Raw genomic sequence first — 18,244 nt, forward strand, 5'->3', positions numbered from 1 at the left:
GAGGCGAGTTGAGTGGAAATAAGGATACACGGTCATTACAGTGATTTAGTACCCAATGTGAAAAACCACACCAAGGATGGGCTCAATTCCATTTCAATTCCAAAATGTTCTAAAAAGCGTTGACGATAATTGGAATTCCAATGTAGTCCCTGAATTGACTGGAATAGACTCAAACCCTAGCGCACACAGTAACCACTAGATCAGCGTTTCCCAAACTCGGTCCCGAGGACCCCAAGGGGCGGACATTTTGGTTTTTGCCCTAGCACTACACAGCTGATTCAAATCGTTAAAAGCTTGATGATGAGTTGATGATTTGAATCAACTGTGTAGTTATAGGGCAAAACAAAAATGTTCACTTCTTGGGTTCCCCAGGACCGAGTTTGGGAAACACTGCACTCGATGATGCATGGTACAGTAACCACTAGATGGATATGGTCCAGTAACCACTAGATGGATATGGTCCAGTAACCACTAGATGGATATGGTATAGTAACCACTAGATGGATATGGTCCAGTAACCACTAGATGGATATGGTATAGTAACCACTAGATGGATATGGTCCAGTAACCACTAGATGGATATGGTCCAGTAACCACTAGATGGATATGGTATAGTAACCACTGGATGGATATGGTCCAGTAACCACTAGATGGATATGGTCCAGTAACCACTAGATGGATATGGTATAGTAACCAAAAGATGGATATGGTATAGTAACCACTAGATGGATATGGTCCAGTAACCACTAGATGGATATGGTATAGTAACCACTAGATGGATATGGTATAGTAACCACTAGATGGATATGGTCCAGTAACCACTAGATGGATATGGTATAGTAACCACTAGATGGATATGGTACAGTAACCACTAGATGGATATGGTATAGTAACCACTGGATGGATATGGTATAGTAACCACTAGATGGATATGGTATAGTAACCACTAGATGGATATGGTCCAGTAACCACTAGATGGATATGGTATAGTAACCACTAGATGGATATGGTATAGTAACCACTAGATGGATATGGTCCAGTAACCACTAGATGGATATGGTATAGTAACCACTAGATGGATATGGTATAGTAACCACTAGATGGATATGGTCCAGTAACCACTAGATGGATATGGTATAGTAACCACTAGATGGATATGGTCCAGTAACCACTAGATGGATATGGTCCAGTAACCACTAGATGGATATGGTATAGTAACCACTAGATGGATATGGTCCAGTAACCACTAGATGGATATGGTCCAGTAACCACTAGATGGATATGGTACAGTAACCACTAGATGGATATGGTACAGTAACCACTAGATGGATATGGTATAGTAACCACTAGATGGATATGGTATAGTAACCACTAGATGGATATGGTATAGTAACCACTAGATGGATATGGTACAGTAACCACTAGATGGATATGGTATAGTAACCACTAGATGGATATGGTACAGTAACCACTAGATGGATATGGTATAGTAACCACTAGATAGATATGGTATAGTAACCACTAGATGGATATGGTATAGTAACCACTAGATGGATATGGTATAGTAACCACTAGATGGATATGGTCCAGTAACCACTAGATGGATATGGTATAGTAACCACTAGATGGATATGGTATAGTAACCACTAGATGGATATGGTATAGTAACCACTAGATGGATATGGTATAGTAACCACTAGATGGATATGGTATAGTAACCACTAGATGGATATGGTCCAGTAACCACTAGATGGATATGGTATAGTAACCACTAGATGGATATGGTACAGTAACCACTAGATGGATATGGTATAGTAACCACTAGATGGATATGGTACAGTAACCACTAGATGGATATGGTATAGTAACCACTAGATGGATATGGTACAGTAACCACTAGATGGATATGGTATAGTAACCACTAGATGGATATGGTCCAGTAACCACTAGATGGATATGGTATAGTAACCACTAGATGGATATGGTACAGTAACCACTAGATGGATATGGTATAGTAACCACTAGATGGATATGGTATAGTAACCACTAGATGGATATGGTACAGTAACCACTAGATGGATATGGTATAGTAACCACTAGATGGATATGGTATAGTAACCACTAGATGGATATGGTATAGTAACCACTAGATGTATATGGTATAGTAACCACTAGATGGATATGGTATAGTAACCACTAGATGGATATGGTATAGTAACCACAAGATGGATATGGTCCAGTAACCACTAGATGGATATGGTCCAGTAACCACTAGATGGATATGGTATAGTAACCACTAGATGGATATGGTATAGTAACCACTAGATGGATATGGTCCAGTAACCACTAGATGGATATGGTACAGTAACCACTAGATGGATATGGTATAGTAACCACTAGATGGATATGGTATAGTAACCACTAGATGGATATGGTATAGTAACCACTAGATGGATATGGTCCAGTAACCACTAGATGGATATGGTCCAGTAACCACTAGATGGATATGGTCCAGTAACCACTAGATGGATATGGTATAGTAACCACTAGATGGATATGGTATAGTAACCACTAGATGGATATGGTATAGTAACCACTAGATGGATATGGTATAGTAACCACTAGATGGATATGGTATAGTAACCACTAGATGGATATGGTATAGTAACCACTAGATGGATATGGTATAGTAACCACTAGATGGATATGGTATAGTAACCACTGGATGGATATGGTCCAGTAACCACTAGATGGATATGGTATAGTAACCACTAGATGGATATGGTCCAGTAACCACTAGATGGATATGGTACAGTAACCACTAGATGGATATGGTATAGTTACCACTAGATGGATATGGTATAGTAACCACTAGATGGATATGGTACAGTAACCACTAGATGGATATGGTATAGTAACCACTAGATGGATATGGTATAGTAACCACTAGATGGATATGGTATAGTAACCACTAGATGGATATGGTATAGTAACCACTAGATGGATATGGTATAGTAACCACTAGATGGATATGGTCCAGTAACCACTAGATGGATATGGTATAGTAACCACTAGATGGATATGGTATAGTAACCACTAGATGGATATGGTATAGTAACCACTAGATGGATATGGTATAGTAACCACTAGATGGATATGGTCCAGTAACCACTAGATGGATATGGTCCAGTAACCACTAGATGGATATGGTATAGTAACCACTAGATGGATATGGTATAGTAACCACTAGATGGATATGGTATAGTAACCACTAGATGGATATGGTCCAGTAACCACTAGATGGATATGGTATAGTAACCACTAGATGGATATGGTCCAGTAACCACTAGATGGATATGGTATAGTAACCACTAGATGGATATGGTCCAGTAACCACTAGATGGATATGGTATAGTAACCACTAGATGGATATGGTATAGTAACCACTAGATGGATATGGTATAGTAACCACTAGATGGATATGGTATAGTAACCACTAGATGGATATGGTACAGTAACCACTAGATGGATATGGTATAGTAACCACTAGATGGATATGGTATAGTAACCACTAGATGGATATGGTCCAGTAACCACTAGATGGATATGGTATAGTAACCACTAGATGGATATGGTATAGTAACCACTAGATGGATATGGTACAGTAACCACTAGATGGATATGGTACAGTAACCACTAGATGGATATGGTCCAGTAACCACTAGATGGATATGGTCCAGTAACCACTAGATGGATATGGTACAGTAACCACTAGATGGATATGGTATAGTAACCACTAGATGGATATGGTATAGTAACCACTAGATGGATATGGTATAGTAACCACTAGATGGATATGGTATAGTAACCACTAGATGGATATGGTATAGTAACCACTAGATGGATATGGTATAGTAACCACTAGATGGATATGGTATAGTAACCACTAGATGGATATGGTATAGTAACCACTAGATGGATATGGTCCAGTAACCACTAGATGGATATGGTATAGTAACCACTAGATGGATATGGTATAGTAACCACTAGATGGATATGGTATAGTAACCACTAGATGGATATGGTATAGTAACCACTAGATGGATATGGTCCAGTAACCACTAGATGGATATGGTCCAGTAACCACTAGATGGATATGGTATAGTAACCACTAGATGGATATGGTATAGTAACCACTAGATGGATATGGTCCAGTAACCACTAGATGGATATGGTCCAGTAACCACTAGATGGATATGGTATAGTAACCACTAGATGGATATGGTATAGTAACCACTAGATGGATATGGTATAGTAACCACTAGATGGATATGGTATAGTAACCACTAGATGGATATGGTATAGTAACCACTAGATGGATATGGTATAGTAACCACTAGATGGATATGGTATAGTAACCACTAGATGGATATGGTCCAGTAACCACTAGATGGATATGGTATAGTAACCACTAGATGGATATGGTATAGTAACCACTAGATGGATATGGTCCAGTAACCACTAGATGGATATGGTCCAGTAACCACTAGATGGATATGGTATAGTAACCACTAGATGGATATGGTCCAGTAACCACTAGATGGATATGGTCCAGTAACCACTAGATGGATATGGTATAGTAACCACTAGATGGATATGGTCCAGTAACCACTAGATGGATATGGTCCAGTAACCACTAGATGGATATGGTATAGTAACCACTAGATGGATATGGTATAGTAACCACTAGATGAATATGGTATAGTAACCACTAGATGGATATGGTATAGTAACCACTAGATGGATATGGTATAGTAACCACTAGATGGATATGGTATAGTAACCACTAGATGGATATGGTACAGTAACCACTAGATGGATATGGTATAGTAACCACTAAATGGATATGGTATAGTAACCACTAGATGGATATGGTATAGTAACCACTAGATGGATATGGTATAGTAACCACAAGATGGATATGGTATAGTAACCACTAAATGGATATGGTATAGTAACCACTAGATGGATATGGTATAGTAACCACTAGATGGATATGGTCCAGTAACCACTAGATGGATATGGTACAGTAACCACTAGATGGGGATATGGTATAGTAACCACTAGATGGATATGGTCCAGTAACCACTAGATGGATATGGTATAGTAACCACTAGATGGATATGGTATAGTAACCACTAGATGGATATGGTATAGTAACCACTAGATGGATATGGTACAGTAACCACTAGATGGATATGGTCCAGTAACCACTAGATGGATATGGTATAGTAACCACTAGATGGATATGGTCCAGTAACCACTAGATGGATATGGTATAGTAACCACTAGATGGATATGGTCCAGTAACCACTAGATGGATATGGTACAGTAACCACTAGATGGATATGGTATAGTAACCACTAGATGGATATGGTATAGTAACCACTAGATGGATATGGTCCAGTAACCACTAGATGGATATGGTATAGTAACCACTAGATGGATATGGTCCAGTAACCACTAGATGGATATGGTATAGTAACCACTAGATGGATATGGTACAGTAACCACTAGATGGATATGGTCCAGTAACCACTAGATGGATATGGTATAGTAACCACTAGATGGATATGGTCCAGTAACCACTAGATGGATATGGTATAGTAACCACTAGATGGATATGGTATAGTAACCACTAGATGGATATGGTCCAGTAACCACTAGATGGATATGGTACAGTAACCACTAGATGGATATGGTATAGTAACCACTAGATGGATATGGTATAGTAACCACTAGATGGATATGGTATAGTAACCACTAGATGGATATGGTACAGTAACCACTAGATGGATATGGTATAGTAACCACTAGATGGATATGGTATAGTAACCACTAGATGGATATGGTATAGTAACCACTATATGGATATGGTATAGTAACCACTAGATGGATATGGTCCAGTAACCACTAGATGGATATGGTATAGTAACCACTAGATGGATATGGTCCAGTAACCACTAGATGGATATGGTATAGTAACCACTAGATGGATATGGTATAGTAACCACTAGATGGATATGGTCCAGTAACCACTAGATGGATATGGTACAGTAACCACTAGATGGATATGGTATAGTAACCACTAGATGGATATGGTATAGTAACCACTAGATGGATATGGTCCAGTAACCACTAGATGGATATGGTATAGTAACCACTAGATGGATATGGTACAGTAACCACTAGATGGATATGGTATAGTAACCACTAGATGGATATGGTCCAGTAACCACTAGATGGATATGGTATAGTAACCACTAGATGGATATGGTCCAGTAACCACTAGATGGATATGGTCCAGTAACCACTAGATGGATATGGTATAGTAACCACTAGATGGATATGGTACAGTAACCACTAGATGGATATGGTATAGTAACCACTATATGGATATGGTATAGTAACCACTAGATGGATATGGTCCAGTAACCACTAGATGGATATGGTATAGTAACCACTATATGGATATGGTATAGTAACCACTAGATGGATATGGTCCAGTAACCACTAGATGGATATGGTCCAGTAACCACTAGATGGATATGGTATAGTAACCACTAGATGGATATGGTCCAGTAACCACTAGATGGATATGGTACAGTAACCACTAGATGGATATGGTATAGTAACCACTAGATGGATATGGTCCAGTAACCACTAGATGGATATGGTATAGTAACCAGTAGATGGATATGGTATAGTAACCACTAGATGGATATGGTATAGTAACCACTAGATGGATATGGTATAGTAACCAGTAGATGGATATGGTATAGTAACCACTAGATGGATATGGTATAGTAACCACTAGATGGATATGGTATAGTAACCACTAGATGGATATGGTACAGTAACCACTAGATGGATATGGTATAGTAACCACTAGATGGATATGGTATAGTAACCACTAGATGGATAGGGTATAGTAACCACTAGATGGATATGGTATAGTAACCAGTAGATGGATATGGTATAGTAACCACTAGATGGATATGGTATAGTAACCACTATATGGATATGGTACAGTAACCACTAGATGGATATGGTATAGTAACCACTAGATGGATATGGTATAGTAACCACTAGATGGATATGGTATAGTAACCACTAGATGGATATGGTATAGTAACCAGTAGATGGATATGGTATAGTAACCACTAGATGGATATGGTATAGTAACCACTAGATGTATATGGTATAGTAACCACTAGATGGATATGGTATAGTAACCAGTAGATGGATATGGTATAGTAACCACTAGATGGATATGGTATAGTAACCACTAGATGTATATGGTATAGTAACCACTAGATGGATATGGTATAGTAACCACTAGATGGATATGGTATAGTAACCACTAGATGGATATGGTATAGTAACCACTAGATGGATATGGTCCAGTAACCACTAGATGGATATGGTACAGTAACCACTAGATGGATATGGTATAGTAACCACTAGATGGATATGGTCCAGTAACCACTAGATGGATATGGTCCAGTAACCACTAGATGGATATGGTACAGTAACCACTAGATGGATATGGTATAGTAACCACTAGATGGATATGGTATAGTAACCACTAGATGGATATGGTATAGTAACCACTAGATGGATATGGTATAGTAACCACTAGATGGATATGGTATAGTAACCACTAGATGGATATGGTATAGTAACCACTAGATGGATATGGTATAGTAACCACTAGATGGATATGGTATAGTAACCACTAGATGGATATGGTATAGTAACCACTAGATGGATATGGTCCAGTAACCACTAGATGGATATGGTACAGTAACCAGTAGATGGATATGGTATAGTAACCACTAGATGGATATGGTATAGTAACCACTAGATGGATATGGTATAGTAACCACTAGATGGATATGGTATAGTAACCACTAGATGGATATGGTATAGTAACCACTAGATGGATATGGTATAGTAACCACTAGATGGATATGGTATAGTAACCACTAGATGGATATGGTATAGTAACCACTAGATGGATATGGTCCAGTAACCACTAGATGGATATGGTATAGTAACCACTAGATGGATATGGTATAGTAACCACTAGATGGATATGGTATAGTAACCACTAGATGGATATGGTATAGTAACCACTAGATGGATATGGTATAGTAACCACTAGATGGATATGGTATAGTAACCACTAGATGGATATGGTCCAGTAACCACTAGATGGATATGGTACAGTAACCAGTAGATGGATATGGTATAGTAACCACTAGATGGATATGGTATAGTAACCACTAGATGGATATGGTATAGTAACCACTAGATGGATATGGTATAGTAACCACTAGATGGATATGGTATAGTAACCACTAGATGGATATGGTATAGTAACCACTAGATGGATATGGTATAGTAACCACTAGATGGATATGGTATAGTAACCACTAGATGGATATGGTCCAGTAACCACTAGATGGATATGGTATAGTAACCACTAGATGGATATGGTATAGTAACCACTAGATGGATATGGTACAGTAACCAGTAGATGGATATGGTATAGTAACCACTAGATGGATATGGTATAGTAACCACTAGATGGATATGGTATAGTAACCACTAGATGGATATGGTATAGTAACCACTAGATGGATATGGTATAGTAACCACTAGATGGATATGGTATAGTAACCACTAGATGGATATGGTATAGTAACCACTAGATGGATATGGTATAGTAACCACTAGATGGATATGGTATAGTAACCACTAGATGGATATGGTATAGTAACCACTAGATGGATATGGTATAGTAACCACTAGATGGATATGGTATAGTAACCACTAGATGGATATGGTATAGTAACCACTAGATGGATATGGTACAGAGGACAACAGAGGCAATACCATCATAAAAATAAGCAGTCCTTCCGTCCTTTCTAGCATGGCCAAGTTGTACCAGCAGGTAGGTATATACCACCAGCACACAGGAATCACCAGGGGCCTCATTTGTCAATGGTGCGTGCACACAAAAAAATTAATAAACCCACTATAAACCTAGCCGATTTAATCTCAGAGCCTATACCAAGGCAGGAGATAGAAACACAATCATGTATTGAAAAACGAAATATTGAACATCAATTCGTCTTTTGCATAGAAGTGTAGGCTGTAGGCAGTATTTAGTTTTACTTTTTTTTACTCAATATAGGCGGCATGCATTTTTTTGTTTGAAAGTCACTGCAAAAAGATGAACACATTCTGCCCACACCTCTACACAAATATGATCAAACTTTCCATTTGCACTTTTCTTTTATAAACTGTCATGGCCCAGTTCCATCATCTCCAAAACATGCAGCAAATTAGGGTGTTTTTGTTACCATAAAAGGTGAATGGAGGGTGTTTTTGTTACCATAAAAGGTGAATGGAGGGTGTTTTTGTTACCATAAAAGGTGAATGGAGGGTGTGTTTTCCAGGCAGGATTGTAACGCTCATTCACAAGCGAACAAATATAGTATGGTTCTGATTTATCAATGAAAACATGCGTATATGTTGCATACGACAGTTTGATAAATCTCCTGCGTACGCAAATCCTAGAATCTCCACGTACGCCAGAATTTAGTGAGAAATGTATGCACGTTTGATAAATGAGGCCCCAGGTCTGATCAACATGAGCTGTCCTGCAGTTCCCCTTCCCACCAAAACGGGGCAGCGGTGAGCCACACTTACAGAGGGGGAGGTGGCAGCAGAGAGTAGAGGGAGGATCCCTCCACAGGCGATGATGATGTTGTCCACCATCTGAGAGAGGAGGTGAATGGTGTTGTGGACGAAGATGATGTTCTCGTTGCTGTTCACAAAGTCCATCACTGACTTGGTCGAATGGCTGGAGAGACGAGAGGAGAGGAGAGGAGAGGAGAGGAGAGGAGAGGAGAGGAGAGGAGAGGAGGGAGAGGAGAGGAGAGGAGAGGAGAGGGAGAGGAGAGGAGAGGAGAGGAGAGGAGAGGAGAGGAGAGGAGAGGAGAGGAGAGGAGAGGAGAGGAGAGGAGAGGAGAGGAAGCGAGAAGATGGAAAAACAGGAGAGAGGAGAGAGTGAGGGGTTAATAATAAGTTGTTTTACACTAGAGGGATGATTCGTCTGCAGGTTATTTTCTGTCTCATTTTCTGCACCTGCTAGTCATTTTGACCTCATTCTGCACTTTTTTTACAAACAACTTTCATTGAGCTTCCATTATTCCCTCTGAAAAAGTGTCTGCTGAGAATATATTTACATATAATATATAATAATTTATTTAGCAAATTTAGTTGGTTTTCATTTCATGTATCTTGACCTAGTTAATTTGACTAGTTAATTTGACCTAGTTAATTTGACTAGTTAATTTGACTAGTTCATTTTAAAATACTTATTTCCCTCATTCAAATGCAAATCAATTTATAACATGTTTTTCTGGATTTGTTTGTTGTTATTCTGTCTCTCACTGTTCAAATAAACCTACCATTAAAATTATAGACTGATCATTTCTTTGTCAGTGGGCAAACGTACAAAATCAGCAGGGGATCAAATACTTTTTTCCCTCACTGTATAACATGTATTGACTCAGGGGTGTGAATACTTACGTAAATGAGCTATTTATATATATATATATATTTTATCCATTTTTAATTCAGGCTGTGACAACAAAATATGGAATAAGTCAAGGGATATGAAAATCAGTATATAATGTATACAGTTATGAGATATTTTTGTCAGATGTTACTATGGTATACTGAAGTATAATTACAAGCATTCCATAAGTGTCAAAGGCTTTTATTGACAATTACATTAAGGTTATGCAAAGAGTCAATATTTGCAGTGTTGACCCTTCTTTTTCAAGACCTCTGCAATCCGCCCTGGCATGCTGTCAATTAACTTCTGGGCCATATCCTGACTGATGGCAGCCCATTCTTGCATAATAAATGCTTAGAGTTTGTGGGTTTTTGTGTGTCCACCCGCCTCTTGAGGATCGATCACAAGTTCTCAATGGTATTAAGGTCTGGGGAGTTTCCTGGCCATGGACCCAAAATGTCGATGTTTTGTTCCCTGAGCCACTTAGTTATCACTTTTGCCTTATGGCAAGGTGCTCCATCATGCTGGAAAAGGCATTGGTCGTCACCAAACTGTTCTTGGATGGTTGGGAGAAGTTGCTCTCGGAGGATGTGTTGGTACCATTCTTTATTCATGGCTGTGTTCTTAGGCAAAATTGTGAGTGAGCCCACTCCCTTGGCTGAGAAGCAACCCCACACATGAATGGTCTCAGGATGCTTTACTGTTGGCATGACACAGGACTGATGGTAACGCCCACCTTGTCTTCTCCGGACAAGATGTTTTCCGGATGCCCCAAACAATCGGAAAGGGGATTCATCAGAGAAAATGACTTTACCCCAGTCCTCAGCAGTCCAATCCCTGTACCTTTTGCAGAATATCAGTCTGTCCCTGATGTTTCTCCTGGACAGAAGTGGCTTCTTTGCTGCCCTTCTTGACACCAGGCCATCCTCCAAAAGTCTTCGCCTCACTGTGCGTGCAGATGCACTCACACCTGCCTGCTGCCATTCCTGAGCAAGCTCTGCACTGGTGGTGCCCTGATCCCGCAGCTGAATCAACTTTAGGAGACGTCCTGGCGCTTGCTGGACTTTCTTGGGCGCCCTGACGCCTTCTTCACAACAATTGAACCTCTCTCCTTGAAGTTCTTGATGATCCGATAAATTGTTGATTTAGGTGCAATCTTACTAGCAGCAATATCCTTGCCTGTGAAGCCCTTTTTCTGCAAAGCAATGATGACGGCACGTGTTTCCTTGCAGGTAACCATTGTTAACAGAGGAAGAACAATGATTTCAAGCACCAACCTCCTTTTAAAGCTTCCAGTCTGTTATTCTAACTCAATCAGCATGACAGAGTGATCTCCAGCCTTGTGCTCGTCAACACTCTCACCTGTGTTAACGAGAGAATCACTGACATGATGGCAGCTGGTCCTTTTGTGGCAAGGCTGAAATGCAGTGGAAATGTTTTTTGGGGATTAAGTTCATTTTCATGGCAAAGAGGGACTTTGCAATTAATTGCAATTCATCTGATCACTCTTCATGACATTCTGGAGTATATGCAAATTGCCATAATCAAAACAGAGGCAGCAGACTTTGTGAAGATTAGTATTTGTGTCATTCTCAAAACGTTTGACCACGACTGTACAGTAAGTTATTTTGGTCTCTTCAGTGAGGCGCTGCAGGTATAGTGCCTTCAGAAAGTTTTCATACCTCTAGACTTATTCCACATTTTGTTGTGTTACAGCCTGAATTGAAAATGGATTAAATACATTTTATTTCTCACTTATTATTAACTCTTCACTCTCCCTGTTTTCCATGTTCTCTCTTCCTCTCCCCTCCCTCTCTCCCCCTCTCCTCTCCTCTCCTCTCCTCTCCTCTCCTCTCCTCTCCTCTCCTCTCCTCTCCTCTCCTCTCCTCTCCTCTCCTCTCCTCTCCTCTCACCAGCCATTCGACCAAGTCAGTGATGGCCTTTGTGAACAGCAACGAGAACCAATCTACACACAATACCCCATACTTTCTGAAGGCACTGTGTATACAGTGAGGGAAAAAAAATATTTGATCCCCTGCTGATTTTGTACGTTTGCCCACTGACAAAGAAATGATCAGTCTATAATTTTAATGGTAGGTTTATTTGAACAGTGAGAGACAGAATAACAACAACAAAAATCTAGAAAAATGCATGTCAAAAATGTTATAAATTGATTTGCATTTTAATGAGGGAAATAAGTATTTCACCCCCTCTCAATCAGAAAGATTTCTGGCTCCCAGTTGTCTTTTATACAGGTAACGAGCTGAGATTAGGAGCACACTCTTAAAGGGAGTGCTCCTAATCTCAGTTTGTTACATGTATAAAAGACACCTGTCCACAGAAGCAATCAATCAATCAGATTCCAAACTCTCCACCATGGCCAAGACCAAAGAGCTCTCCAAGGATGTCAGGGACAAGATTGTAGACCTACACAAGGCTGGAATGGGCTACAAGACCATCGCCAAGCAGCTTGGTGAGAAGGTGACAACAGTTGGTGCGATTATTCGCAAATGGAAGAAACACAAAATAACTGTCAATCTCCCTCGGCCTGGGGCTCCATGCAAGATCTCACCTCGTGGCGTTGCAATGATCATGAGAACGGTGAGGAATCAGCCCAGAACTACACGGGAGGATCTTGTCAATGATCTCAAGGCAACTGGGACCATAGTCACCAAGAAAACAATTGTTAACACACTACGCCTTGAAGGACTGAAATCCTGCAGCGCCCGCAAGGTCCCCCTGCTCAAGAAAGCAAATATACAGGGCCGTCTGAAGTTTGCCAATGAAAATCTGAATGATTCAGAGGAGAACTGGGTGAAAGTGTTGTGGTCAGATGAGACCAAAATCGAGCTCTTTGGCATCAACTCAACGCGCCGTGTTTGGAGGAGGAGGAATGCTGCCTATGACCCCAAGAACACCATCCCCACCGTCAAACATGGAGGTGGAAACATTATGCTTTGGGGGTGTTTTTCTGCTAAGGGGACAGGACAACTTCACCGCATCAAAGGGACGATGGACGGGCCATGTACCGTCAAATCTTGGGTGAAACCTCCTTCCCTCAGCCAGGGCATTGAAAATGGGTCGTGGATGGGTATTCCAGCATGACAATGATCCAAAACACACGGCCAAGGCAACAAAGGAGTGGCTCAAGAAGAAGCACATTAAGGTCCTGGAGTGGCCTAGCTAGTCTCCAGACCTTAATCCCATAGAAAATCTGTGGAGGGAGCTGAAGGTTCGAGTTGCCAAACGTCAGCCTCGAAACCTTAATGACTTGGAGAAGATCTGCAAAGAGGAGTGGAACAAAATCCCTCCTGAGATGTGTGCAAACCTGGTGGCCAACTACAAGAAATGTCTGACCTCTGTGATTGCCAACAAGGGTTTTGCCACCAAGTACTAAGTCATGTTTTGCAGAGGGGTCAAATACTTATTTCCCTCATTAAAATGCAAATCAATTTATAAAATTTTTGACATGCGTTTTTCTGGATTTTTTGTTGTTATTCTGTCTCTCACTGTTCAAATAAACCTACCATTAAAATTATAGACTGATAATTTCTTTGTCAGTGGGCAAACGTACAAAATCAGCAGGGGATCAAATACTTTTTTCCCTCACTGTATATATATATATATACAATAATGAATTTCAAATGTTCTACTTGCAGCAACAAGTTTTGGAATATGCATTGGATTGGGCTGAGGTAAAAGCTTTATATATATACAGCCCAAGTCAAAAGTTTGGACACACCTACTCATTCCAGGGTTTTTCTTATTTTTTTTGTTACAATTTTCTACATTGTAGAATAATAGTGAAGACATCAAAACTATGAAATAACAAATATGGAAACATGTAGTAACCAAAAAAGTGTGAAACAAATCAAAATATATTTTATATTTGAGGTTCTTCAAAGTAGCCACCCTTTGCCTTGATGACAGCTTTGCACACTCTTGGCATTCTCTCAACCAGCTTCATGAGGTAGTCACCGGGAATGTATTTCAAATAACAGGTGTGCCTTCTTAAAAGTTAATTTGTGGAATTTCTTTCCTTCCTAATGCGTTTGAGCCAATCAGTTGTGTTGTGACAAGGTGTGTGGGGGGGGGTATACAGAAGATAGCCATATTTGGTAAAAGACCAAGTCCATATTATGACAAGGATGGCTCAAATAAGCAAAGAGAAATGTCAGTCCATCATTACTTTAAGACATGAAGGTCATACAATACGGAACATTTCAAGAACTTTGAAAGTTTCTTCAAGTGCAGTCGCAAAAAAACATCAAGCGCTATGATGAAACTGGCTCTCATGAGGACCGCCACAGGAATGGAAGACCCAGAGTTACCTCTGCTGCAGAGGATACGTTCATTAGAGTTTCTTCAAGTGCAGTCGCAAAAAACCATCAAGCGCTATGATGAAACTGGCTCTCATGAGGACCGCCACAGGAATGGAAGACCCAGAGTTACCTCTGCTGCAGAGGATAAGTTCATTAGAGTTACCAGCCTCAGAAATTGCAGCCCAAATAAATGCTTCACAGAGTTCAAGTAACAGACACATCTCAACATCAACTGTTCAGAGGAGACTGCGTGAATCAGGCCTTCATGGTCAAATTGCTGCAAATAAACCACTACTAAAGGACACCAATAAGAAGAAGAGACTTGCTTGGGCCAAGAAACATGAGCAATGGACATTAGCCCGGTGGAAATCCACATTTGAGATTTTTGGTTCCAACCGCCGTGTCTTTGTGAGACGCAGAGCAGGTGAACGGATGATCTCCGCATGTGTGGTTCCCACCGTGAAGCATGGAGGAGGAGGTGTGATGGTGTGGGGGTGCTTTGCTGGTGACACTGTCTGTGATTTATTTAGAATTCAAGGCACACTTTACCAGCATGGCTACCACAGCATTCTGCAGCGATACGCCATCACATCTGGTTTGCACTTAGTGGGACTATCATTTGTTTTTCAACAGGACAATGACCCAACACACCTCCAGGCTGTGTAAGGGCTATTTCACCAAGAAGGAGAGTGATGGAGTGCTGCATCAGATGACCTGGCCTCCACAATCCCCCGACCTCAACCAAATTGAAATGGTTTGGGATGAGTTGGACCGCAGAGTGAAGGAAAAGTAGCCAACAAGTGCTCAGCATATGTGGGAACTTCAAGACTGTTGGAAAATCATTCCAGGTGAAGCTGATTGAGAGAATGCCAAGAGTGTACAAAGCTGTCATCAAGGCAAAGGGTGGCTATTTGAAGAATCTCAAATATAAAATATATTTTGATTTGTTTAACACTTTTTTGGTTACTAAATGATTCCATATGTGTGATTTCATAGTTTTGATGTCTTCACTATTATTCTACAATGTAGAAAATATTAAAAATTAAGAAAAATCTTTGAATGAGTAGTGTGTCCAAACTTTTGACTGGTACTGAACAAAAATATAAATGCAACATGCAACAATTTCAACGATTTTACTGAGTTACAGTTCATATAAGGAAATCAGTCAATTTAAATACATTCATTAGGCCCTAATCTATGGATTTCACATGACGGGGCAGGGGAGCAGCCATGTGTGGGTCTGGGAGGGCATAGCCCCACCCATCTGGGAGCCAGGCCCAGCCAATCAGAATGAGTTTTTCCCCACAAAAGGGCTTTATTACAGACAGAAATACTCCTCAGTTTCATCCGCTGTCCGGGTAGCTGACCTCAGACAATCCTGCAGGTGAAGAAGCTGGATGTGGAGGTCCTGGGTTGGCGTGATTACATGTGGTCTGTGGTTGTGAGGCCGATTGGATGTACTGCCAAATTCTCTAAACGATGTTGGAGGCGGCTTATGGTAGAGAAATTAACATTCAATTCTCTGGCAACAGCTCTGGTGGACATTCCTGCAGTCAGCATGCCAATTGCATGCTCCCTCAAAACTTGAGACATCTGTGGTATTGTGTTGTGTGACAAAACTGCACATTTTAGAGTGGCCTTTTATTGTCCCCAGCACAAGGTGCATCTGTGTAATGATCATGCTGTTTAATCAGCTGTCAGGTGGATGGATTATAATAATAATAATAATAATATGCCATTTAGCAGACGCTTTTATCCAAAGCGACTTACAGTCATGCGTGCATACATTTTTGTGTGTGTGTATGGGTAGTCCCGGGGATCGAACCCACTACCTTGGCGTTACAAGCGCCGTGCTCTACCAGCTGAGCTACAGAGGACCACCATTATCTTGGCAAAGGAGAAATGCTCACTAACAGGGATGTAAACAAACACAGTCCGTCCACCCAGTCCGTCCACCCTCACCTCCTCCACACGTGCACATCGGTCTCCAGGGCGAACAGCAGGTCTGTGAGGAGGCGCTGATGCATGGGTGACCACTTGAACTCTGGGATACGGAACATGGTGGTGCGAGGCCCGGGGCTGAACTGGCGCCGCTGCTCCTCTGTCATGGGCATCCCGCTGAAGCCCAGGTCCACGCGTAGGTCACGCTCCAACTGGGCCGCCGTACGACCGTGGAGCGCCTAGGGAGGAAGGACAGGTTAAGGAACGGTGGTAAAACTAACAACTGGTAACAACCAGCAACAATAACAGCTGAATTGGTTAACTGCAATTGCTAGCCTAACAACAATAGCTACAGCAAAAAAGCTAATGGCTGAGCTAAATAGCTCCTTTAGCTCCTCCCTCAAACTGTAGAAAGGAAACAATACATGAGCTTAAAACAACAGTTGGAAGAACCTGAATATTGAAAATAAAACAGCTACAGAAGCTAAGCTACCAACTATAACTAAGTTAGCTTTTTTTTTTTTTTTTGAAGGTATCAGGATTGTTTGGGATACATTTTGCTACAGTTGTTAGCCAGCTGTGTAAATGTTAGCTTAGATCAGTCTCTCAGTTACTGAAGACAGGCCTAGTAAGTACAGCAGCAACTGAAATACCAGAGTTACCTCACCTGGTTTAACACACTTCAGGTAAGATATTTTATGTCACCCCCACCTGAGTAGTAGCCGTGGTCGGTATCTTCTTCCCATCATCAGACCTTTCTGTATCAGATGTGGTGCTAGCCGCGTCACCTCCAGCCGCCTCTCCCTCTGGGTGAACCTGGGCCTGGATCTCAGCTGCCTGGCTCTCTCTCTGGGCGATGGAGCTAATGTCAGCCAGGGGGCTCTGGATCTTGAAGGGCCCGTCTTCGGGGAGCCCCCCGTGGGCTTGGCTCAGGTCTGAGCCCCCGCAGGAGGTCATGTGGGCCAGAAGACTCAGGTCATCGTTGGGGCAGGTGGAGGAGTGGACGGGGACGGAGCCTGAGGAGAGGGGCTGATCTGGGCTGGGAAGGACCAGAGGGTCTGTGGCGGCCAGCGCTGGAAGCAGCTTCTCATCAACCTAGAAAAGATCAGATAAAAAGACAATAAAGCAGGTCTCTCAAAGACTCCAACCCTGTTCCTGGAGAGCTACCCTCCTGTAGGTTTTAACTCCAACCCTGTTCCTGGAGAGATACCCTCCTGTAGGTTTTCACCCCAACCCCAGGTGTTACTAACCTGATTCATCTTTATCAACCTGCTAATTATTAGAATCAGGTGCGCTAGATTAGGGTTGGAGTTAAAACCTACAGGAG

General features: G+C 41.2%; 1 pseudogene; it reads right to left on the reverse strand.

Annotated features, from left to right (window-relative positions):
• Positions 1-18,244, reverse strand: part of LOC123481202 — a 274,390-nt pseudogene that overhangs the window by 69,881 nt on the left and 186,265 nt on the right.

This window comes from Coregonus clupeaformis, unplaced genomic scaffold (assembly GCF_020615455.1).
Source record: "Coregonus clupeaformis isolate EN_2021a unplaced genomic scaffold, ASM2061545v1 scaf0252, whole genome shotgun sequence".
NCBI lineage: Eukaryota > Metazoa > Chordata > Actinopteri > Salmoniformes > Salmonidae > Coregonus > Coregonus clupeaformis.